This window comes from Anser cygnoides, chromosome 9, assembly GCF_040182565.1.
Source record: "Anser cygnoides isolate HZ-2024a breed goose chromosome 9, Taihu_goose_T2T_genome, whole genome shotgun sequence".
Lineage (NCBI taxonomy): Eukaryota > Metazoa > Chordata > Aves > Anseriformes > Anatidae > Anser > Anser cygnoides.
Genome location: NC_089881.1, coordinates 6,940,490 through 6,967,540, shown reverse-complemented (window position 1 = coordinate 6,967,540; position 27,051 = coordinate 6,940,490). Strand labels below are relative to the sequence as shown.

Here is a 27,051-nt window from a genome sequence, read left to right as displayed (position 1 = left end):
ATGAAGTAAGGTTTGGTGAGAATCGTTGCCACAAAAAATTAGAAAGAATTACAAAGAATTTATTTAAAGCTTATTTTGGTGTCTACCAATTACACAAATTACTTATATTTGATATTTTTGGTCTTAAAATATTAATAAAAAGCACTTACACTCAGCAATTCACGTTAGTTTCCAACTCTGATAGGCAGCTTTAAAAGGCAAAGAAAAAAGAAAAAGTGCAGCATCACAAGACAAATGCAATCACACATCACGAAATGAGCAGATGGCATCTCCCTAGACCTAACTTTGCAGTGTGAACAGTAGTGCCACGAGTGAACAGTTCTCAGTAATGAGGCAACCGCTGCATCATCTTTCTTGTTCCCAAATACATGTCACTTTGCAAGAGGAATCGGGTGCAGACACACTGCCTCAAGGACACAGAAAGAAAATAGTCTCTGTGCAAAAGCCTGATGCGTAGAAGAATCTAGGAAACTGAGGAAATACATGATGCCTCCGTTCATATCTTAATTTAGGCATAATGTTTTCTATAAATGCTACGTACTTGGCGGACACTGCTGGACTCCCACTCCTGCCCTCTCCTCTCCACCAGGAATTCAGCACCACTCCGGTCCCAGCCCTGAAGTTCTTTTCCGCGCTCACTTCTCATCGCACACTTTGCATACTTCACTGCTGTCTGATGCCTGCCCGTTCTGATGGACAACCCCCCGCCCCATCAGGGCACCGGCGTTCCCACCATACTTTAGACCAAAGCACCCCTTTTTAATCTTTTTCTTGAATTTTCCCTCTTCCTCCAGATATGAAAACACCTGCCAAGGGGTAATGTGACCTAAGTATTTCCATTAGAGGGAATTAGAGTATATGAGAATTTATAACTACTCTTTAATTATCACGTACAATAAACATACAAATATATATAAGCCAGCAGTTTGCCTTCCAACCTTCCTGCCAGAGCTTAATTATTGTTTTAATTTTACACAGTACAGGCCAAATTCTTTCTCCCACATAATACGATACATAAATACACCCCCTTTGACATATTTATGACTTCCCTGATGCAACTGATGGAAAATTTGACTTATGTTCCTTAAATGGCACATTCTAGAGAAAGGAAATTGCAAATAATATTTTAAAGAACACAGGCTATGACCGGTCATAAAAAATACTAATAAATCTCCTAACAGCAATGAAAATTCAGTCAAAGCATAACAGGATTGAAAAAATCACTTATCTGTTTTTCCCACAGATGCCTATAAACTCTGCAGCCTAACCCAGCAAGTCGTACACATGGAATGCCTCGGAACATCGCATTTTAGTTACGGCTCAGGTGGGCCAGGGGAACAACCCCTCCCAAGAGTTCTGCTGGTGGAAAGGGAACACCAAAGAGCGTTGTCATCTTTCCCATGTTCCCACAAGGGCCTGCCCAAGAGCAGGGGTCCAGCAGACGGCTGGGGACAGAGCGAATGCACGCCCTCCTGCAGCCCCGCCGCCGTCACCTCACCCCCCGCAGCGCTTTCACATACAGCTGCAAGCTATCGCGCTCCTTCTTCAACAGCATAACGGGCAGCAGATGGTGAGATTTTGTTTTCAGTCAAGGCTGATAAGCAGCATCTCCAGCAGTTGTCTTCTAGGACAAATAAAGCCTTATGTAGCACCACATCAGCACCTTGCTTTTAGCAGACTGGGCAAAAAGAAGTAAATATACAAAAATAACATCAACAACCCCTGCATCTGAGCTAACCTCCAAAAATCTGGTACTTGAAATTAAGTATATTGAAGGGGGAAAGGAAGGTAAAGAAGACTGAAGAGAGAAATGACTCAGCGTTACGCTTCTGCCCCCCTTGTCTTATGTTGGGTGGGGGAATTGGTTTACAGACACCTTTTGCATCAAAGCGTAAAATACAGTTGTGCACTGCTTAAAGCTTCAATCAGGCATCAGTTAGCAGAATTAAGCTGAAAGAGCAGCAATGAACAAGCAGATATTCTGCAGTATCATTTGTTTTCAGTTAATCATCTCCAGCTGTGCTTTCTTGAGAAGAAAAGAGTTGAAAAGCAGAACAGAATGAAAATGAACCAAACAAAATTCCCCCAAACTAGTGGCTGCTTTTCGAGGTTTGATAAAGAATGTGTCATTTGAGCACAACTGTGAACCTCCTTGCAATTTCTTTTTCACATTTCGCTATCTGTAATCTGCTTTGAGGAAGATGAGACTATGGGTCCTGCCTCAGAAAGCACCACAGCACATGCCTAAATCCAAGCTTAAAAATTATTCATAATGATTTCAATTTAGTAGTCTTAAACATATGCCTGAAGCACATGGTTTACAGGAGTGCTTTCCCTAGAAAAGTAATTTGCCTGTCGGCAGTTGTAGGAGGGCTGTATGCTGAGAGTCACATCTACGCTCTGCAGCATCCCTCTTTTAGGAAGCTCAGTGTACTCTACAAGTACTAACTTAGTGTTGGTCCCTGCAAGTAGAAAGCAGAATCTGTCAACACTTAATTTTACTAATGAAAGGACAGTGATAAACAGTGGGTTAATGTCTTGTCCAGAGAGTCCACAGGAAATTTGCAGCAGGACTTTAAACTGCTGCTCCCGAGGCGAGCCCTGCGGAGCTGAGAGGGCCCAGGAGCGTACCTGTCCATCACCCCAGGGAGCTCCGTAATCAGAGCTGGTGCTCTTTTGTCCTCCCTTTCCCTCCCCCTAAAACAAAGAAAAACAAATGCCTTGGCCCAGGGACTGATCTCCTTCCCAGCCTGAACTGGGAGCAGTGGGAGTTAAAGACAGGACTGCAAACTGAGATGAAGCGATTTGCTGCGGGACTTCACCCAAAAGGCTTGCTACCCACTTCGTAGATGTAAAAATGACTGCTCCAACACAACAATGCTGACAGGTCTACGACAAATCAAAATACACCAACACAAACACCTTGCAGATGTAAGGAGAGAGGTATGAGACAGCCTGTGGATTACTAGCACTAGTTGTCAGGGCAGGTCATAGTAGCTCCAACATAACTGGGCTGCTGCCATCTCTCTCACAACCCGATGAGACACCCCTGACGACTGGCAGCACTGGTTTGTGTGAGTGCACTGGTTATCATAAACTCTTCCGGAGCAGACATGTCCGTGGAGCTGCTGGATCTTCATCTGAATTTTTAGTATTATTACACTGCTTCAAAAACAAGTGTTCAGCCATGCCTCAAGGGCCTTTTTAGCTCATCATCATGACTTCAGTGTCTGTCTGAACAGCAGTTAAGCACAGTTCTTTGCCTCCAGGTGGGCCTACGATTCACCTTAAAAAGCTCTAGATGAAGCACATTTACAGCATGGGGCAATACCAAGTCTGGCCCTGGGCCCAAACCTGGACCAAATCTACAAACAGATGCACTGTGACAACAAAGTGGAAACTCTCCTGAAAACCTTCATTTTCTGAATTAGGGAAGCTAATTTAAATGCACATGTGCATTATAATAATTCCATTTACAGTAATAAAAATCACTGCTCTGATTTGTATTTGAAAACATTTTAACACACTATTCATCCAACTTACAGATTATTAGCACTGCACTGTTATTCAGAAGCTGCAAAATAGATCCAGATAATAATGAATTTTACCAGCAAATGAATGGAGCAAAACCCTGTAATAAGCGGTTTTTGTTACAGCTCGATAGATTTGCATGCTCTGAGAAAAAGAGAAAGAGAGAGAACACCATGGCCACTTCTCTTCTGAAAGAGGAAGCGCATCTATGATTTCATTCCCTGTGGGTATCAGGAAAACATAAATAGTAAGGATGGAAAAGATTTTGCTTTCTGATCTTGATTTGTTTGTTCTTCTCCTGCCCTCAAATACTTCCATAAAAGAACTCTTCAATTGGCTCTCGAACACAATATGAAGGTAAATTGAGACAGTTAACTCCAGTGATCTAAATATTTTCTAGTAGAAAAGACACCTAACATAAATACACGCTGTTTTAAAACCAACAACAAAAAGAAGTACTTGATACTAGAGATGAGCCTAAGCTACAAGCTGGGCTCCTCAGCTCCTCCCAGTTCAAGCTTACACGAGTTTAGCATGTTGGGAATGAGGATTTGGCTTGGATTAATCTCTAATGCACACTTTATAGCTTTTACTCTCAAGAAGCACATTTATCACCATTAAATTCAGCTTGTGTATGCCAGGCCATAAAGATGGAACTTAAAACATATCGAGGTGCGAGAAGATTAAAGCTTGGATGAGAATTTCACCGAGTAGATGCACTGGAGTTCAAAGACAATGTTGTTCAGGGGGTTATGGACAGATTTATAGGCAAAGTAATAACTGAGAAAGTTGAAGGAAAGTTCAGGTTTCAAGGATGAACCACTACAGACAACTCCTGCAACAGGAATTCACACAGTGCAAATAATACACAATGTGATGACTGAAATAGTCTGAAAATTTCTTGCATTTTTATCTCTTCATGAAAAGTTATTCATAAATGAGCATATAACATACCCCTGCACAAGTACCCACCTACAGCAACTTTTATGGTTGTGAACAAGTTTTAATGCTCTTGGAAAAAAATTGTCAGTTTTTGGGCAAATCTTTGCCTATCCCTCAATTCACTGGCACATTCCTGCCCTAACAGTATTACAGCGGAAGACAAGATTTCTTGATGAGAAACCTGATCACACTGATTAGAATATTCTAATATTCAACACTGTTAAGTTTTCATAGTTTTTCTTAAGTAGATTCTGTACTTTGGGTTAAGCCAATCACAGAATCACAGAATCATCTAGGTTAGAAGAGACCTCCAAGATCATCTAGTCCAACCTCTGCCCTAACACTAACAAGTCCCCCACTAAACCATATCACTAAGCTCTACATCTAAACGTCTTTTAAAGACCTCCAGGGATGGTGACTCAACCACTTCCCTGGGCAGCCCATTCCAATGGCCATCCAGTTGCCCTTCTTCCCCATCTCCCACTGGCCTACTCCATCTACCTGTAGTATTTTATACGACCTACTCGTTGTGTGGGACATCCTGTCATCTTTTCCTGCACTGTGCCCTGCATGCTGGAACCTCATGAGAATTTCTAAATGCTACCACAATAAAACAATGCGTGTTCATTCAAGATTTCCATTGCTTACAGCTCAACTGTTCTCAGCAGGAACCTATCACTATAGTTTTTTTGTATGGGTTTTTAGTATTATACTGAAAAATAAAGTTATTTACTCTAGCTAGCAATTAAATGCAATTCAAGATATCTTATGTATCACACTGCCACTTTCTTCATAGTTTTGCCATAATTAACTGGGTGACAGAATTGACGACTATCCTGCTTAAATTTACACAAACTGTGCTGAGCTGTTTAGAGACAATGAAATTTGACTACACTCCTTGTACCGTTGTTACATGACATCTTCTCAACTGCTTCAATTTCAATTACCCGGAGGCTCCAACGTATGCAGATTTCCTCAAACCAAGTGAAAAACTGGCAGCAGTGTACCGTTTAAATTTTAATGCAATTGTATACACGCTAATGATCTCTAGGGGAGATCCGCAAACAACAGACCTGATTTGTCACTTTGTTACTCTAGTTTTGATATTAATAGAATTATATTGAAATAAATCTGGAGTAATGAAGTTGCAAATTAGGCTCAATATATCAGTTTGATCCTGTTATTTCAATACTATTTATATTTCCATTTCTTGAAATGGATTTTTTTCCTTAAATACGATAATCTTCTTCAGCACAAAATGGGTACTAGAGACAATCTGAATGATTTTCATATCGAATTTAGGATTTGTCATTGTTCCTTGCATGCAAACACAGCTGATGCTCTCTGAAGACAGTTCTAAAGCATTCATTCTGAAGACAAACACACTCTCACAGACCATGTAGAGCACACAGGGCTGCCTTCACTCACCATTGCTCAGCTCTTCTCCTCACAAGGTCCTGTTACCATGTTCCAACCCTGGGAAAGCTCTGCCTGAAATTTCACACTGCTGTGCCACTGCCTACAACGCCAGTATTAAAAACGGTCACTTTGTGAGAAATAAGAGTGTGAAGAGCCGATTTCCATATTATGCATTCCTACAACTGCTCTAGGTTTTGTTACCACACCCTGAGCCTTTGAAGAACCAGCACAAAATTTGCTGAGGGTAAAGGATGGGTGAGCAGCACACCAGCCATGGCCCCTTCCCTGTCGTCCTCCAGGTCACCAGGTCCAGCTCACGCAGTTTCTTTGGACCTCTCAAACTACACATAAGGACTCTTCCCCTAGTAGTGCTGGCTTGCTGTTCAAGAAAATTAAGACACAAACAGAAGGACAGCAAAACGTGAACACTGACTTCTGTTTGGGTCATCTCCTCCACACACATCTCTCAGCTTCACATTTGGTCCTGTCCTTCTGTCCCCGTGCTTTGTTATCCACCCATGGTTTTATGATCACCATCTGCACAGGGCATAATTGATGTCAAACAAGATGAGGAGAAAAACAAGTACTGCTGACCTACCGAGCAGCGTGGCTGCGCTCTGGAAGCAACTATAAACCAGCACAAAGGGTCTGCCTTTATTGCTTCTTACTGATTCATCACCAAATACGCTTCATCCGCAAACGGCCTTTTCCAGCTCCCTCCACCCCTCGCTGCCATCTGGCTGATGCAGTTGCACAGGTGAGCATCATTTGGCCTGCAGAGAAGCTATAATGAACAGAGATTTATCTAGATTTTCAGATCCCAAAGTCAGTTTGTAAGGCTGGCAATTAAGAAAAGTGTTGCATCTGGGAACAACAAAGCAAAGTGAGCAATTCACACACCTCTTTATGTACTTGCACACCTCTCATTTCTGTGGGAAGGAGCATGCCATCATCCCTCTAACAAATACAAAAATAGAAGGAAAGAAATAGCGTATCTACTAGAATTCTTAAAATAATTTCTATGCTGGTGTTTTCACAGCTTCCAAAAGAGATTTAAGAAGTAGTTTGAGGCACTCAGCTTACCACTCTGTGTGTGTGTGCATATATACAATATATATTTATATGTATGACATACATACACGCACATTTCCAAGAACATAAGCAGAGATGAACACCAGAGAAACATCTGAAAAACCCTCTCCTTCCTACATATATTGTTTATTTATTTTTATGTGCTGGAATTAAGCTACTTATGGTAAGGAAAGTGCTTTGATTCACAGCACAGAAAAAAAAATTCTAGCATTCTATAGAGTAATTTCTCAATACAAAAGTATCAACTAATTTCAGCATGGTTTTAGCTACAAGAGCATACATTTTCTTATCTGGGAATTAGCAAATGTGAAGGTTAAGGTTTTCAAGAATAAGTCTGTTTGTGTAAGCCAATGCTTGGATACCTGAGTGCAGGATTTCATTCACCACAGTGTCAAGCAAGGAGCAGAGCTTAGTGAAGACAAAAAAGCTATTTCCATCCCAAACAAAGGGATGGCCTTTTATTGTTGTTGTTTACTGGTCATCTTTTTCTTTGATATTTATTTACAGTTTGGTATAGAAATATTTCAAAATCACAACTTGATCTAAAATTTCAAACTTACAACTAAATGGGAAGAGTGGGAGTGTGTGTTTGATTAGTGGAATATCACTTTGCTGCTTAATTCCCATTACGTTTTATTACGCTTAATTCCCATTATGTTCTGGACATAGGTCCCTTTACTACCGGCCTCAAATTCTGAACACTAATTTTCATCTTTTTCTTCACGTGGTTTAAAAAAAACAAAAAAAAAAGTGAGAAAAATATCAATCTCATTTACACCTGTCGCATGTTTAAACATATATACATATATAATAATAAATTCCACCATGACTGTTTTTTCAACCAAATTTCCTGACCTAAGAAACCATTTAACTCTGTCTTATTTTTTCCTCTTATCAGCTGTCTCCTTCCCTTTCTTCTGTGCTCCTGTTCTCATAGCAAACTGTCATTTAGGAAACTTGGGTTTAACAGTAAAATACCTTTATGCCTATGGGTACATCAGGCATAGTGGTATATTTTGCTTTTTTTTTGTTCTAAAATCTGTACGATGATGGTGCAACAGATGAAATGCTAAGTTATCAAAACAAATTCTTTAACTCAGTACTTAATCCAGACTACAAAACCCCAAAATATTAAAAACACATTCAGAATTACACACAGCCCAAAAGAATGCTTTCCACTAAATTCCTGCTGCTTTGTGTTGACTCAGCCTTTTTCACTCCATCAGCATTGTCAGCAAAGCCAGAGGGAATTTTGCCAGGGTAAATACTGCTAAATGGGGTCCCCTATCCACAGATATTTGGCCTTCTCCCCTGTTGCCAAGTCCTTTCTGCTGTCAGTCTGCCCGTAAAATGAAATGGATATACTTTTTTCCCCCCTAAGTACTCACAGTTTTGAGATAAACACTGACCCCTCGGGCATAAGAATATGCCCTTGCCATTGTGATGTCACAGATATTTCTAAACTAATTAAGTTAATCACATAAACTGAGTAAAAAGTTACACACAGCTTTCCAAAATCGTTCTCTTCAGGAGTAGGAACAGCCACCCAGACCAGACTTTCCGGGAAGTGTTCAATTCAACCTGTTCTCTAAACCCACCGCGCTAGTGAGTAACTATACTTTGGTCATGCTTCTACTCCCTTCTCTGGGAGGAGAGATCAAGACCTTGTGCTTGTTTTTAGTCCTTTTCAACCACAGTCAAAACCCCCAAGCCCAAAGAAACCTAGAGTCAAGACAACTTAGGAGCATAGGGTAACCTGACCCACTTATAACCATCTCCCAAAGTGCTGATACTTGTCGTTTTGCATCTCCTTCTTGTCCTTTCAATATTTATCAGAAAAAGTTCTTCAAAGATCGTAATTCATTAGCATGGGAAGATGTTTCCCTTTAGAGTCGAAACAATACCAAAGCAGAGATGTACAGATCTGGGCCACTGCCGCCGTGAGCAGCAGACTGACTTTATCCTTCCAAAGCAGCTTCCAGCTCGAGCAGCAACGAGGAGAGAGGGTAGCAAGCACCTGGCGTCCTTCCCAGGAACTCAGGACAGCCCCCACACATGCTGCTTGGTACAACCATGCCCCTAGCCATGGAGCGTGTACCTGGGACCCGTCCCCATGCCCTGCACCTCCTAGTTTCCTTTGCGGAAGCTCCCGGGGCTGCAGGCCGGGGGAAGGCAGGCTGTGCTCCCCCTCGTCCTGCTGGGAAAACGGGGAGATCTGGACTGGGGAGGCTAAGCACAATGTTACTAGCTGACAGGAGACAAAAGCTGCCTGGGAGCAGTAAGCACTACACCAAGACCCGAGAAAAAAGTCAGTGAGCAAAGGAGGAAGAAAAGTAAAGGCTTCTTTCATTTCTCTGTGCTATGCTTTAGCGCATCATTGTCAACACAAACTATAAACATCTTCTCTGGAATTAATGACTGAAATTCATCTGTTGATGTCATGCCTATAATACCGTGATTTTTTCTTTTTTTTTTTTTAATATATAATATGTGCTTGAATTTTATTTACAGATGCAGAATTCTGGGGTTTGTCCATTTGGGATCCTGGTACAGATTGAAATATGCATGTCACAGTCTCTAAGGTAACTTCCCGCTTAATCAAAACAGGCAATGTTTTCGTATGGTTTGCCTTATTGATGTGCCTTCCAAAGACAAAAGCAGGACTATACATTATTCATCACTGCCTTTTACTTGTTTGGTAACATCAATTAAGACTGGGCTTCCAGGACACTCCTCCCTTTAAAACATCAAAGCCAAGTGACAACTGTTTAAAGCATTTGGACCACTCTCTCTGCCATGCAGCCTTGAACAAGAAGCTGTACACTTGAGCAAAAGCAAACTTCATAGAAAGAAACTTGCATCATTGCTTGAAGACCTTCATAAAAGAGCACAATGTGAAGACAATAAAAAGGCTTCATCTACTTGTTTCTTAGATGCATCACATCTTTAAAAAGCTAGTTGTGCATAATATTTCTTATTTCATCAAATTCATGCTTGGGATGATCCATATGGATTTAGCAATTACTATTGACAGAAAAGGTCACACAATTTTGCTTGTTCCAAAACTTGTCTGTTCCACTTCTGTGCTCAGCAGTCACAGCAGGACTGAATCCTTGCTTTCAAATATGTAGAGCTCAATTCATTTTATGTGCATTTTTCCTCAGGGATTTTGTCCAGTTCCAATGAAAGATTCAGCTCGGTCCATTCAAAGATGGATGTCTCACAAAAATTGCCTTGCATTGAAGCTATTTAGAATTCCTGAAGGAAATCTCTCTTACATGAAATAGCTTCCTTTTGGGAAGTGCTTTATGGAGATACCCTGGTTACAGAATTTTATTAGTTAGAAAACCACTTTCGAGAAGTCCTGAAATGAGAACATGTTCCCAAATAATAATGTATGGGCTAAAAAAAAAAAAATACAGGAAATTCAAAAGGTTCAGCTGTCTGTTAGTCATGCAACAACAAACATAGAACAGACCAAAGTTGTCTTCACATACAGTTGCCATTTTCTGGTGACTATAACATCTTCTTTAAAAACTTGCTCTGAAAATTTGGTTCTGCACGTACCATTTCTAAAAGGTATTTGACTAACACTTTATCTTACTTTAAAGTTCTTTGCTCTGTAATAGCAAGATGCTTCCAATTGTTCACACTGAAGATACAGCTCTGTGTGGGTGCTTTCCTCTTTTCAGGTTTCGGTGTACCCCCGGCCAGCAGTGACGCAGCTCTTCCCCAAGCTACCCGAGTTAAACCCCACCGCTGCCCACAGAAGTTCCGACCAAGCCTGGGGCTCAAGGTTCCTCCTAAAACAAATGCACAGGAGGGGGAAGGAAAGGGGCAGTAAGGGATTTAACAAGCCATCAGAGAAAAGGACTTGAGAATGAGCCTGCACACATTTCTGTCCTCAGTCAGTTCCCAGTGCTCAGTGGCCTGTGGGTGCAGACAGCTCCCAACAGACTTCTGCCTTTCAGTGCTGTTCTTCCAAGTAGCTGCTGGCTGCCTCATTCCTGAAACCCCACTTCAAGTCCAAGTTCTCACTTTCTGCATTTGTTTTCCATTGCCTCTCCTAGAAAAAGCTGAGTGTCAAAGATTGTCACATAGAAAGTCCCAAAAGAAAAATGCCAAATTTATTTGGGGTTCAAAGTCAGCCGTATCTGCCATGCTTTTGATTTTCCTATTTTTCTATGCATGCATCTTGTGCAAAATGGCACATAAGGCACACAATAGTTACAACAAGGGCTACAAATACACTGCTACTCTACAGCTAAATCCATTGCCATACATATCAAGCATCTGTAATAAATTTACAGGCCATCACTGAAAATGTTACCATTGATGTCCAATCTAATTACATTTGTACACAAGAAGTAATCTAGAGCCCACAAAGAAGGGAAGTTGAAGGAATGACACAGAATACAAAAAAGTAAGCAAACCCCTAAATCTCCGATGCCTCTGACTCTTTTTGGGATCCCCAAAAGCCGCCCCTTGCTTTGTGCAGGTCGCCCTGCAGGCATAGTGCAGTGTGTGGTCTTAATCCTGTGGAGTCTCAGCGTAGCTCTATGTGCCACAGCATTAAACAAGTTTTTGGAAACTCTCCTCAAAAGAAAGTAACACCCATTATGCTGGAAATTTGGTATTTTTGGAAAGTGTAACAACTATGATGCCACCTCAGCATCTACCATTTGCTAAAATTTAAAATATCACTTCAGAAACCTGATATTCATCTGATAAGAACAAAACAGCACTTTGTTCATGCAATGCCAGAATACTTTAAGGTTTACGTAGGCCTTTAATCTTTGCTTTCAGAAAGAAGAAGGTAGGTTTATGGTTGCACCTACGTGACTCCATTCTCTCCAGTGGAAAAAGACAATTTATTATGGCTCAGCTACGAGCTTTCTGCAGTGCGGATGAGGGAGCAGCGGTCGGGCTGCAATGCCAGCCGCCTTTGTTCAACAGCTGTGGCTCTGCTCCCAAGATCACCAGCCGAGTCCAGCAGGTTAAGAGTGCATGCTACGTTTTTCACAGGGATGTGGTCTGTGATGTAAATGCGGTTGGTCTCTAAACTTGCCTTCAGAAAGCACTCTCAGGAACTCGGATCAGCCATTTCCTCCTTGAAATCTCTCATTCCCAAAAGGAAAGGGGAAAAAACCAAACCAAACCAAACCAAAACAAACAAACAAAAAAACAAAACACCAAAGCTTCCCTAGCAGTAAGCTTCTGCCAAGAAATTTTAAGTGTTCCCATCCAAACCCTCCTCCCCTTTCTTAAGCTTTCCATTTCTTGCTGCATTATAAATCACTCTGGGGAAATACCATAGACTCTGAACATTTAAGATATATTCCTAAGTGGTGAACCATCAAGTATTACTAGCCTTTTAAAAATAAAATGGTGTGGGTTATCTGCAGAAGCAAATTACATGTTGCTTTTTCTATATTAATTATTTGTTAGAGGGATTGAAGGCCATAGTAACAGGAAGTTAAATTAGCTCTTATTTTGGAAAACTGCTTTATCTGAAACAGAATAAATATCACAAGGACTGAACCACGCTTTGTGGGATACATCAAAATGCTATACAAGGATTATTTCACTTGGCTGCAAAATGGCTTGTCAAATAACATCAAACTTAGAATTTTTTATATTTGAATATAAGAAGAGCTGACCTGCGGCCACACAACAGGCAGTACCTTTAAAAATGCTGGAGCCCCAGTACAAGACAGCAAGTATGCTCATTGTCCTTCAAGAGCTTCTCCTACGCACGCATCCTCCAATTTTGGTTTGTGAATATTTCCGCATAAACAACTCTTAATCAAACCTTTTGTTCCAGGAAGGTCACTGTAGGTTAAGAATAATGCATTAAAATGCTTTTGAAGTATTTATAGAAAGACGTTATAGAAAAGAAGGAATAGTTTAAGCACGATGGCAAGGCTGTATCGCTAACGGAAGTTTCTGCAGAGGTTGAGCTCAGGACACAGGCCCAGGAGCCAAGTTCATAACCATTACAGCAGAGACACAAACAGAGCGGCTCCGGCCAACAGCGAGCGCCTTCACCCAGCAGCCACTGATGGACTGGTTTCAGTACCACCAAGGGGTGACTTACACATCCAAGGGGCATTTCAGTCTCCTCTAAGTGGTGACATAAATTAGGGAAATAGCATGAAAGGCACAGGGCAGAGCCATGCTCACTCTGATCCAGAGACTGCTTTGTTTACACTTCAGCAAACTTTTAGATACTTATCTTTGGGAATTACATGGATAGTGAAAGAGCACTGAGAAGTTATTGCTTACATCTGTAAAGAGAACAAAATAAAGCGTCATCAACTTAAAACTACACATCTAACTAATAAATTCAACACTGGAGTTGAAAGTCAACAAACTAGCGTAAACACTTAGCAGGATTGGTTAGCCAGTGCCTACAAAATGCTAAAAAATTAAAAAAACAAAAACAAAAACATTTTTTCAACACTATTAAAAGAACCACAGTGCTTTTTGGGAATCTGGAGGCTTTGTGAATACTGAAGCACAGCAGATGTGAAAACATGGCAATCACAAAGGTCACGTTGCTGCCTCTGACGCGTTTCCTACACGATGTTGATCAAATCGCTCAGGTCAGCGTAACCATGCAAGCACTACGCACGCACTGAGCCAGGCCTTGTCCGTCACGCTGCAGGGCAACAAGCAGCCACTTCTGAACTGCATACTTGTTTTGCACTTAGATTTGACATGTGCCTCAGCGGACTCTGTTCAGGAATTTTGAGGAGCTCTACATCAGCTGCGCTCTGTCTTTGCCATGTCTCTTTGTAAGAGAATCTTGGAGGGCCCAGGAATTGAAATGATTTTATTTTACCTATCTAGATGCAGGCTTCACTGCTAAAGCAGCAGAGATCCATCTCACATGGCTGATACCACTGCAGTGTTCGTCCTGCTACTGCCCACACTGAGAACAAAGGGAAAGTGCTGGACATGACACAACAGAATCTGGTAGACCCCGGCCAAATATTGCGATACGGGTTTGATTAACTGGGAAATCCCTGTGTGGATGAAAGGCCATATTTATGTATTACCATAATAAACTCAACTGATATGAAGTATGTCCAGAGTTGTGTCCTAAATACAGCACCCTCACAGAGCTCTGGGAGGACCTTGGCTGATCTGCCCATCACATGCTCCTGAGGCCACTCGAGTCCAGACAGAGTCGTCATTTCCCTCTGGCAATGGCAACCTGTTTGGTATAGGCAAGTCACCGCCACTTGCAAAGGAAGCAAGGCTGCTCCACCTCTCAGGGGCTCTGCAGGGCTCCTGTGGTGCCAAATTGCAACAGTGAAGGACGGAGAAATGACAACAAGAAAGCTGTACTGGTCTTTATACCCTCCAACCCCCTCATGCACACACTTTGTTTTTGCTTTAATACAATTTTTGCTTCACAAAGCCACATTTAAAAAGAAAAAAAAGATCTTGTACTTTCAATTTTGGGGGGATTTTTGCAGAAAATGCATACTGTGGTACAGCAATATAGTCTAACAGATACTGACAGCAGAATATATAGCTCAGAGCAGACCTCTGCTAGGAACATTTGAAAATGCATCATCATTATCTGCCTTCCTCACTGGAAAAAAAAAAAATCATTTCCTTTCCAAAGCACATACGTTAAAGTCCAATATCCGAAGAATTTTAGGTTTTCCTATTGCTATTACTGAGAAAGGGAAGCAAAAAGCAAGTCATTAAAAGGAGGTGACCTTTCTGCCACACTGGCTTCCATTCCAGCAGCTTTCACACAGTGAGAAAATCTCTGAAGGTATTAACAGAGTGGGCATTTGCAGAGTCTTCAACATGAAACAAAGTTTGTGCAGTTAAAAAACAGCACCAGGGAAAGAAGTTCTGAAAAGGAGCCAGCTGTGCCCCTCAGGAGGAAAGCGGAGGGAAGCACTTTATGCATTAAGACCACATGCTTGTTTATTTCTTTTACAGACAAAAATGAGTGATGGAGACCCAAATGCTTCTTTATTTCTCAAGAATACACAGGAATATGCTAGGATATCTAAGCTGGACAAATGAACTGTAACATCTGATTGCCTCTGGAAGAGCTGCAGAGTTTAGGTTGTTCATCCTGTGAGGCTGCTCGTATGGATGACATACGACACACACTGCTGCCCAACAAGTGCGATGACCGCAGTGACCGTGCTGCCGAATGGCCTTGCTCTGTACCAACGGAGTGCAGGCACCATTTGGCAACTCGCCCTGCCTACCCCGCTGCAGAGCAGCTCCAAACCACCGCAGCTAGGCTCACTGCAAGCCTCTCTAGTCTAAAATACAGCTTCACCTTCATTATATTCAATCCCTTCTCATGAATACCCTATTCGCATTTTGCCTTTTAAAGAGACAGTGGAACCCTGTCCTGAATTATTTACCAACAATGCTCCATTGCTCTGTCAGCATCCCTGTCTTTGAATCACAACCAGAAGAAAAAAAAAAAGATGAAAAAAGTAAGGGGACTTGGGAACATATTTCTGAAGTAGATTAGATTAAAATACGAAGGCTCACCTCAGTGTCTGCAGTTGCTGCAAATAAGCCCAGAGATGAGGTTACTCACTTGCCAACACCAAGAGCTAGCCTGAGTATTGCTGGCAAAATTTGTAGTGTTAAGTTAGTAGCAAAACTGCCTGTCATATTAATTATCCATGATGAATACTCTCTTCTCAGTTTAGTTTATCATGACAAGTTGGAAAGAATCACAGTGGCTCTTCTTGGCAAGAATGGTATCGGAGCTCCGGCTAGGATGCGCCCAGCCTAATTCCATGACTGAACTCCTCGTCTCAAGGAGTGAAGCTGGACGTCAGTCATTCCATTTAGTCATACTTACGAGCCTGAAAAAAAGCTCTTCCTTCAGCAGCTTTCAGCACATTTGAACAAAATGACTGTGAAATATACTCAGAACACAACAGATGGCTTATTCTGAAAATGGGCAGCAAAACGCATCAAGGGGATGGACCCAGCAAGTTTCTTTCAGCAGTGAATTAAGGGGCACGTGTCAAAGGCAAATGCTCAATCACTCCTTCAACTCCTTCCAGTTTGTAGCAAAAGTTAACAAAAAGCACACTTCAATTTCTCAGATTTGATGCAAATTAAATACCTAATCCAGTTTCCTATTACAGAATCATTCAATTATACTATATAGTAAATGAGCAGACTGCATTAGTGCAATTCTAATGTTTCTAACATTCTGATGCACTAATTCAACATTTAAGCCCAATTTAAGATTGACTGGATTTAGCTTGGAAGAATAGATTAGAAGAACTCACACTACAGGACTTGTTAGAATGAAAGCAGTAGCGGGGAGATAGGCCAGACGATAATCAAAGGCAGTAACAGTGTAAAGAGAAACTGCTTAGAAAGCCATACAACTTCAGAAATAAAAGTAGTTTAGGATGAGTATCAGAAATGAGCTATGGAATAACCTCCCAAATCAGAGTATAGAAGTTTAACTGATTGAGCCGTATTATTAACTGGTTGAGCCGCCTAAGCTTTATCTCATCTACAGCAAAGAGTTGCTCTGCATTTCTGCAGTATGCTGCTGTTGGCTTCTGCTCGAAGTCCATTTAAATAACTGGACACTTAAACCATTTTTGCCTGCTCTCTGGGACTGCAAACTGATGCTGCCATCCCACCAAGCAGCACCATCAGCAGTGCACACAAGACTGCAGCTGGCAGGATGAGAAAATGGCACTGCACTGCCCAGATGTAGGAAGGCCACTATTAGACTTTTTCTCCGTCTGGAAGTCTTTTATGCAGCAAAAAAACAAAGATGAAAAAGCCCTTGTCTTCTATAGGCACACAGCAACACACGTGTGCATGCTCAGAGTCAACTGTAGTGGCTGAAGGAACTGGTAATTACAGTGGTTCAGAAATGGCTTGATTTCAAGTTGATAATGTGCGTATAACTATTAGCTTCTTCTATTACCAGATGGGATGTATAATGTGAAAAATAAATGACAAAACACTTCCCAGGGTTGCTCAAATGACTGATTTGTAGCTGCAGGCATCTAGCAAGTTGTGAATGAACACTGATGTAAAAAAGCATCTCTAGCTGAGACCACAGTAATTAGTCTTTACGAAATTCATTGGAACATTGTCAGGGAGAAGAACAAGAAATGTAAGTAATTTATGCACAATAATTTTAAACAATTGGTAGAACTATAAAAAATTTAAACCAGATATACAGCATATAGCATGCAGCACCTGTGGATTTCTAATCTTTTCTAACAATACCACTTTCCTTGAAAAAATGTTGATTAGCATAGGCACAACAAACAACACATAATTTTGTCAGCCTAAATTATTGCTTCTGCCACCACCAAATATCTATCTCTGATGTTCTTCCTGCAGTACAAAATAACGTAAAAGGCATCCCTTTCTGATTTCACCTATGACATTGCCTTACTAAAGTGGAATTTCCAAGGAATGACCACCTATGAACTATTAAATTAGTTGATGCCATAATTTATTGCAATTTACATGCTTTTAGCATAACAGTGATGAATATTATAAAGTGACTGAATTATGGCCAACGTGCAATATCATATTTAGAATCTAATACATTGGACGGTTTTGTTAATACAGCATCCCTAATGTCTACTCATCCCATCCAGTGCTCTTACTAAAAACCAGCGTGTGCTCCTGATGTTACGTGGTCTTTCTGCATGAGCAATGTCTATAAATACCTCTCGACTTGAGAGCAAACAGTGGAAGAGAGTGATTTGATCCTGGATGTAACAGAAACATGGCAGCAGAAGGGACGGCAGTAGCAATGCAAGTAGAACAATTTATTAGCATGAGAACTATTCAGACAGACTAGATGCAACAGAGAGAGTCTGACTACATGGCGTGGAATTCTTAGTTTTATTGCCTCAGTTTTTGTTGCAACATGATCAAGCCAAAGTTACACTGTTCCACACCAGCAGAGAAGCCAGCCCTCCATCTCGTGCCTGCCAATAATAGTAATAATGATAAATGGATGCAATATAGTATATAATGAATAAAAACTAAGATCCAGCACTGAGCTGTTAGCATGTTATCATAGCAATATATCTCACCTATTCTCAACTATTTTAAGGCTGTACGTAAATGTCACTAGATACTACAAAAGAATTTTAATGTTCCCGATTCTCCAGTCCAGCTACAGCTTGTCATGATGAATCAAAAATCATTTTGTTAGGGTTCAGTTATTCTTTATGGGGGTCAGCAAATCAAGTTAACTAGCTGAAAAATTGTTGAATATAGCACCTTGAGAAAAAGCACAAGGTGTCACGACCTGGTTCTACCTCCTGCTTTCTAGATAGGCTTAGGCTTACTCAGCTATCATCACACACTTGATATAGCCTGCCAACCAAAGTATTTTCTTTTAAAACAAACATTTGAATTACAGATTATAAAGAGCAGTCTGTTTAAGCAGGTGCACTGTCAATCGCTGCCATTCTCAAATTTTGCCTTACCTACTCAAAGTCAAGAGAATATCTTGCTAAAATTAACAGCGCATGCCAAAAATCTCTCCACAGCTGTGCAGGATAAAGTGGAGAAGAACAGATTTAAGCTTTAATTAAAACATTCAAAATGATATTCAATCAGGAAAAAACAGGACAGAAATGCAAGCCTCTGTTCCTTTGCCATCCAAGGAAGGGTACATCAGTGTTTCAACACCATCTTTGGACCCACTCAGGAATGATAACAAACATACGACTTGCAATTTTTTTTTTCTTTAGCCTCAGAAGAGGCATGGAAAGACACGAAAAGAAAAAGCACTGTAAATGGCAACTCTCTTCCTGAGACAGGGAATACAGGGGGTGTGAGAGGCACACAATAGCTCTAAAGACAAAATTATCTGAATATTAGGAATATTAGTACACCAACAATGTCCATGGCACAAGAGAGACTTTTAGTAAGTCTAGGAAGACAAATCTGCAGAAGAATTTCAAAAGTGGATCTGCTTTACCTATATAATGTAATTGTCTCCTATATTCACCAGCATTTGTAGACTTGTGGTTAACTCTTTCCCTTCAAACAGGATGGCAGATAAGTAATAATAAGAGGGAAAAAAAAACCTTGCAGGTCAGAAGAATTAACTGGTGTCTTGCTGAAGCTAGCAAGGGCATGCAGTATTCATGCATGGAGGACAGAAGTACACTCATCAGCTTACAGTGCTACGGGGAACTCCCCATCTGAAACTCTCACCATTTGTAGCCATTAAAAAGGCTGCACTATTTTATCTGAAAGCAACTGACAGGTTAACTGCTGCATTTCTCACAGAGCCCCATGTAGGCAAAAGGGTGGCTTACAGTTCTTGCAGACACCGTGGGAGCTCCTGCTGCTGCTAACACACAGGACTGGGCTGTTCTCCCCTAAGCACAGGGGAACACTGAGAAATACTTAAGCCAACTGATATTCCTGAATGGAAGAAAGAATTATGTTACTATCATATGGCTATAGATACTATACTGCATACTTTCATGGACCCTAATGAAGCCTTTACCGTTTAATGTTGGCTAATACACGATCTTTTAAATTAATGAAAATATAGAAAATAGCTACTTTGTATTAAAAGTAGACCCTTTCAATTGAACTATTTACGTCTACCAAGAAGTGCTAGGCCAAACTAATACTGCATGTTTGCAACCTTCTTTCTAAAAATACACCTTTATAGTGTATTTATTTCTACTAGCTATTATTTCTCTACAGCATAATCACGGAAACTGCATGACTGCACTACTTCTAGCCCACACGTGTTAAATAAGTGAGCTCATTTTGTAGAAACTTTCACACCCAGGTCTGAAATCTGTCTGTTATAATACAGTATTTACTTTTCACCTGGGTTGTAAACTATTAAAACCACAAAGCCAAATCTTGCAGACAAAACTCACATTCACTAAAATCCTAATTGAAAACTTCACAATTTTGAGCAATGCTATTCATGGGGAAGACACCAGTGGCGAAGAAGGGAAGGAGAACCACTACGAATTATTTCATGTTTGTCCACAGGATCTCTTTAAGGGATAGCCTTCCCCTAAAATAGGATTTGCAAGCTTTCTACCCTCAATTTCTACTTTTCCCTTATTCTTTTATGTATACTGATATCAGCTGTTACATGACATGCATTAGTTAAAATATGGAACATGAACAATGACTCCAGTAAAATGCCTGTGTGTTAAACAACCACATCTCACAAGCTGAGTCTTCAGATCTGATGAACTATTGATCCTTTTTCTCCTTCTTCCATTCTACCAGTCTAATGAACTATTGATTCTTTCCTCCTTTGCCCATTTTCTGCTTTGGTTATGCATGCCCCTCCTCCACTTTCTGAATACCCTTGTCTATATAGCCTTCGGCAGGGCACAAGCTCACCCTTCCTCCCCAGTTCAGCCATGCCCTTCTGTACCCGAACAGCTGCTGGTCTGTCCCCATGGTGGGTACCTGACAGAAAAACTCGGCGTCAGAAATACAGGATACAGCATTGATCTGTTCTCTGCAATGGAAAGAGCATTGCAAAGGATGTGGTTCTCCCTCCCAGCGCCTACTGCATGCTGGCACTGCTGTCCCCTCCTGCCCTCCACTAGGCGTGATCCTACAGCCCCGAATCTTCCTTGCCCCTACAACCGTCCATCACAAAAGGACCCTCCCTGCTTTCTGAGGGGGTTTGCACAACCTAGTTGCAGGGGAAAAACTGCTCTCAGCCCTTGCTTGGTTTGTTTGTCAACAGTAGTATTTATTACGCTCTGCAACTACATTCTGACTGATTTCTCTCATTCTTTAAAAACCCCAAACTATGAGCACAATTCCTTTCAGACAGATGAGGAAAATACCTAAGCCTCCCTGAGACTGCACAAGCCTCTGCCTGTTTGTTTTTCTACAAGCAACAGCTCCCTCCTCCTTCCTGCGAAGGCTGGCAGGGCACTGCCTGTTTCAACAGCTCTAGTCCCACGAGCCACTCCGCAATGTGCTTCCAAGCCAACAAGGCATAAGGCAGCCAGCGACCACCCTGGCGTCCTGCATCCCAGGCTGGGTCATGGTTTTAGCCTCCAGAACCTCATGGCAAAACCACTAAGATTTGCAATTTCACCGTTCACAAGCAATCTCTCTGGCCTTTCCCTCACTGAAGCCTTTCCTTTACTGAACTGACACTGCTGCAGGTAGTGCAAGTGCCCGCACTGCATGGCGGCAGGCCAGGGGAAGCCATTGGTGCCCTTGGTGGTTCCACACAGACCTGCTGGAGTAGAAGTTTAACCAAGATATAAAAGTAAAGAGTTAGTTCTCAAGTAAAATGTTTCTATTATTCTGTACATGTTCAGAAAAGCTACACTTAACAGCTGCTATACATCATTTCAGCCAAGAGATTTCCCCCAAAATCCTCCCTTTGCTGGCGGCCAGACGGATGAATTACTGCCTCACTACAGCACCGCCACAGACCTTTCAGATCTCCTTCCCATTTCCCTGTGCAGCCTACTTTGCCTTCACAAATCCCTACCCTCCTCTCTGGAGGACACAAATGCTAAATCCGATGACAAAGCTCTACTTTGAGCTTTCAAACTCATTAGCGAGTGTGACCTCAGTCAAACACCATACTTGCAATTTCTTCTGCAATAGTCAACCATAACCCAGCTGAAGCCAACCAATTTGTTACATACACATGCCTGTTCTGCAGATCTCTCATAATCTGGAGTAAATCCTTTATCTCTCATGTATTACTCGATATATGAAACCAAGTTTAAATATGAAACAAAAAGCTGCTGATGTGGGTGGTACTTACAAAACCATTATTTTCCCAATTGGATTCTAGTTTTTAAAAAATTACTTGTTCCTTAATACTTGGTGATTAAGGATCAGTTAGGAAAAAATATTATCTGAGTAATACCTAATACCCAAATATTTTGAAAAAGTTTGAAAAATTTATCTATTTTTGGAGGACTGAAAACAGTAACTGGTTCCTCATTAGCAGCTTTCTCCCCCAAAATCACTACTGTCATAAAAACAGAAGTGTGAACACTAGTCATTCCTAAATTTTGTTTGTTGCTTATTGTGAAATACTTTTAAGACCTTTTTTATTTTATATATATATATATTTTTTTTTTTTTTTCTGGAAGTACAGTGCCAATTGCTTCGAAAGGGGCAGCGTGGGATTCCTCCCAGCAACCCTCCCACTGGTAAGCATGCTCCATCAACCTTGCTGCAACAAGTGATACTGCTATCACATGATAAATAATGTGTTAGCACGGTCCTAGAGAGTAGATAATGGCGACGAAGAAGAAGGTAAAATCAACCACTGCTGTCATCTTTGCCTCAGGGTAAAACTTAGTGGCTCTCATATCTTCATGCTGAAATCTGATTATTTTTTCTTCTCTTGGACAGCTGTTCTAGTGCAAGCCAATGCAGTATTAAAGGAGTGGATTTTAAACGGAGTGGCAATATACAGGACTAGCTCACATGGAAAGTTTATTTTACACTACTATTTAGAAAAAAAAATACTGGAATGTTCTTCAATTTATCACAGGGAAAAGAAAAAAAAAAAAAAAAAAGCATTTGCACTACCCAAAATCCTGGGTTGTATGAGAACACAGTAAAATAGTCAGCATGTGAAAAAGAAAAAAGTTTTATAAAAACAAACAAATGACCAAATAAGAGGACAATTCATGGTCCCAAGTTAACTCCCATGGAGCTTAACAGTATTAGAATTTCATCCAGGCATTTTTCAGACAAAAAACAGAAATACTTGCTTTGTTAGAAACATTAATTGCAAAACTAAATGGGCAAAACCCTTGGTCAGTTTATTCAAATAGGGGCGGTCATCCCCAGAAGAGGATGTGCAACTCAGCAAGTATGCTGGGAAAAATCTTCCTGAACCTTTTCCCTAAAGCAGGCACCCTCCAAAATACCACAGAAAATCTCAAAGCTTCATTTCATCACAACAAACTGGAACAAGATAATAATAAATAAAGGAATCCAGCTCATAGGTAAAATGACACCAAGCTGTGTGGTAGGGCCGACCCGCTGAAGGGAAGGGATGCCACTCAGAGGGACCTGGGCAGGCCTGAGGCCTGTGCGAACCTCATGGGGGTCAACAAGGCCCTGGGTCAGGGCAACCCCAAGCACAAACACGGCTGGGCAGAGAACGGGTGGAGAGCAGCCCTGAGGAGAAGGACCTGGGGGTGCTGGTGGATGAGAAGCTCGACACGAGCCAGCAATGCGTGCTTGTGGCCCAGAAAGCCACCCGTACCCTGGGCTGCACCAACAGCAGCGCAGCCAGCAGGGCGGGGAGGGGATTCTCCCCTCTGCTCTGCTCTTGTGGGGCCCCACCCGCAGTGCTGCGTTCAGCTCTGGGGTCCCCAGCACAAGGAGAACATGGACCCGTTGGAGCGGGCCCAGAGGAGGCTGAGAGGATGATCAGAGGGCTGGGGCACCTCTCCTATGGAGACATACTGAGGGAGTTGGGGTTGTTCTGCCTGAAGGAAAGAAGGCTCTGGGGAGATCTTACAGCGGTCTGCCAGTGCCTAAAGGGGGCTGAAGGAGAGCTGGGGAAGGACTCTGTGTCAGGGAGAGTAGTGACAAGACAAGGGGTAATGGCTTTAAACTAAAAAGAGGGTAGGTTTAGAGTAGATAAAAAGAAGAAATTCTTTACTGTGAGGGTGAGGCATTGCCCAGAACTTAAGTTAAAAGGCCTGTAAAGAAGCTTCTTTCCCCCCTGCCATGGCCTGGCAGCGCAGGTCCTTTCCTTCTGGCTTGCTTTGAGCTAATCAACTCAGCCATTCTCTGGGTCAAGACAAATTAAACCCGGCACATCCATGGAGAAACTATTTCTTCCATCCCTTCAGGGACGCAGACCCTTGGCCATGTGTCAGCTTCCTGCTCCTCCCGACAGCCGTTCAAGTCCTGCTGCGCTCAGGCTTGCTTCTGGCCTTGTCTCTCTCTAGAAAAATCCTTCCAAAAATCCCCCTTGGCCAAGCACACAGAGCTGCTTTCTAGGAAGGAACCATCATCAATCCTTTCCTCCCCAGGGTCTCATGTGATGGCAGGGTGCAACCCCAAGATCAGGCAAAATAGTCCTCACACTGGCTGCCCAGTCACTCCCTTTTTTAAAAACAAAACAAAACATCTGTTAACATTCAGGAAATTGTGAATAAATGCATTATGCAGTGTTATCGCTCATCATACCTTCTCAACTTCTGGTAGAATTTGCTCAGCCTTCATCATAAAAACACTACTTCTTTGTCTTTTCCAACTTTGTTAATCATATTTAGATGGAGAATTTTTACTGATTGCTTAGCAGCTGAATTCATGTAGAGTAAGTTTTGACATGCATGCAGAGGTCCCCGATCTCCATCATTGCATATTTGCATGCCTTATAGTGTACTCGCCTTCCACTGTAAGATCTGGGGGAAATAAATAGATAAATTGCCCACCTAACAAAACAGAAAAGCAGGTACCATCACAGCTTTGGACCCTGTCTGCAATCAGCAACAGGCTGGCAGCAAACACACAGAGGCTTCTAATGGATTTCTTTTGTGTCTTGCCTTCTGATACCTACAGATGCTACACTCTTCTGGCTAAGCAGAAGGAATGAATCTGACTGCACAGCACAGTTACGGGATATGGTAATACCACCAGTATATAAACATTAACAACAACAAGCAATAACCCTGACATGGAGAGTTTGTATTTCCAGATTACCTCCCCTCCTCCAGTTCTGTGAAAGCTGTAATAGCTCATGTTACTATAAATCATCAGTTCCACATATTATTTCCCAGCTGGAATAGCATTTGACTTATTATTCTTGTAAATTCATGTGAGTGCTTCAGACCTATTACTACTAAATAATTGAATCAGCAAATGTCTCCAAACCTGGCTGCAGGAGCAGACTAAGTTAGCTAACTGAAGGCAAAAACCATTATTTGAATCATAAGCTACCAGAGATCAAAGTCAGAAAGAGTTTCACTGCATCACCTGTATTTCTCCAACTCATAGAGGAGAACTCAATAACACAAACAGCTCCAGGAAACCGTTTAATTTCCATTTTGAAAAAATTGCTCACATTTTCCTCACCAGGCAATGTATCGCTGCATCAACAGCATCAACCAAAGGATGATGGGAAGCATGCTAACAGTAATGACCTATTACCCAAAACTAACTTTCACACAGCATCCTCCTCTTCCAAAATACTCACTGCAACAAAAGCCTCATTGTTGTGGCTCCATCCCAACATGCACAGATGCTCAACAGATGCTGCCAGACTGGGAAGCGAGGCAGAAACGGGTGCCACAGCTGCTAGGAACACGGCAGGGCTCGATCTGCTGCTACTGAAGTCAGCAGAACTCCACTGAATTTCCTGACAGTAGACACTGAAAAAGGCTTATCCTCTGCAAACATAGACCCAGGATGCCCGCAAAACAGCTGTATGAAAAGTGGCCTCATCTTTCTATTGCTTCTCAGGCTCGGGAGGTGCATCCACCCCCTTACCTGTCCAACAAGAAAAGTCCTCTCTGTCAAGGCCACACTGAAGGCAGGGTGTGCTGGGCACATCTCACAGGGTGAGATGCACAGATCACTCCCAAGAGACTGAATTTCTGTTCAAAGATGGTTTTTTTTTGAAAGTCTCGTACATTTGTCTGTGTATTACCACCATAAGCATTTAGAAATCTTGAATAAAATTTCAACAGCAACACAGACAATGGAAATGGTTTACTCCCTTATTCCTATTTAAAAAAATAAATAAATGTTGGTAACGTTAGTTTTCTCCTTCCTCCCACAACATTGCCAACTCTTCAAAAGGGCTTTCACAGACAACCATTTCTTTTGGAAGTCTCAAGACGAAGATGATGCTAGATCTTTTTCCATACGCTGAAACAACAGAGTCTTTCCTATTGGTTCTGACCAGAAGTACACCACTTTCTGAACTATGAATCTTATTTTTTCCTGGTATAATCTGAGCATTGCCTATGATTATTCATCTATGCACATTCCAAAGTTTGTTGTTTCAATCACTGTTTAGGTCTGATGGTACTGTGATTTATGATTCATCCTGAAAAACTGACAAATATACATCCTGAATTACAGGAACACTGAGGTTCACCCAACTTCCACATGAGAATTTCCATCCAACTTAGACTGAAGAAATTACGTATTTATTTCAACAGTATACATCCTGCTTATGCTTCAGAGTAATCACTCATGTTGGATGAAAGAACCCCCGTAGAAAACAGTCTTCATCTCAAGAAACATTAATGGTGGAGATTATTACAAAGTGTAGAGCACTTTGCTCTGTAAGGACAAAACACGTCCTTGGGTATACACTTTGGCTCATGTTTTACAAAAACAGGAGTCATCTGAGCTGGCTTCAATGAAGTTCCAGTGTGGAAGGAAATAGTTCAACGTGGAATAATCACAACATTCATTCCTGATGTCTGGTTATAAATATTAGCTTTTGCTAAATAATGGCAGAAAACCACTTGTACTGCTAAAAAGATAAGTATTGTACATACCACTATCCACACAAACGCCATGATCCGTCTTAACAAGACACACATTGTGACAGTCGAGGAAACAAGGGAAGAATAAGAATTTTCCCCCTTTGGCTTCTGTAATGACCAACTATCCCAGTGCTTGGTGCAGAAAGCATCCAGAGAGCCCGACCCCACAGAGCCCCAGCCAATGCCCCGAGCGCTGACCGCCCCGCAGACACACAAAGGGAAGCCGAGAACGAAAGAGAATCGCACTCGGCTGCTTCAGCAACAACAGTACCGGACTGCTGCTGGCACTTTACCCTGCGCGGTTTTTTCATCGATTCCAAAAAATGTCCCAGCTCCTCTCCAGGTACAGGAAATGGTGATTCAGCACCAGCGAGCTGGCAGCTCTGCTGCATGCAAAGTGCCTCAACAACCAACATCACCAACGCACAATCCTCCTCCAAGCCCTACAACATCTGCAAGTCAAGCTCGTCGCAAGAAACATAACCAGGAGAAGATGACAGTTGACAACACGGGTGAAGTGTGTTTATTTCTGTTGCTGCTATGTATTCCTTATCTATCTAAATAG

The 27,051-nt window shown here is 41.7% G+C and overlaps 1 protein-coding gene and 1 long non-coding RNA gene across 12 annotated transcripts in view; one reads left to right on the top strand and one right to left on the bottom strand.

Moving 5' to 3' along the window:
- The window catches only part of SPSB4 (splA/ryanodine receptor domain and SOCS box containing 4), a 341,175-nt gene that overhangs the window by 256,309 nt on the left and 57,815 nt on the right, over positions 1–27,051 (bottom strand). The window lies entirely within an intron of this gene.
- Positions 8,345–14,633, top strand: LOC106040330 (uncharacterized). Its single transcript, XR_001209839.3, has 3 exons — positions 8,345–8,589; positions 9,496–9,566; positions 13,837–14,633. It is a non-coding gene; the product is annotated as an uncharacterized lncRNA (long non-coding RNA).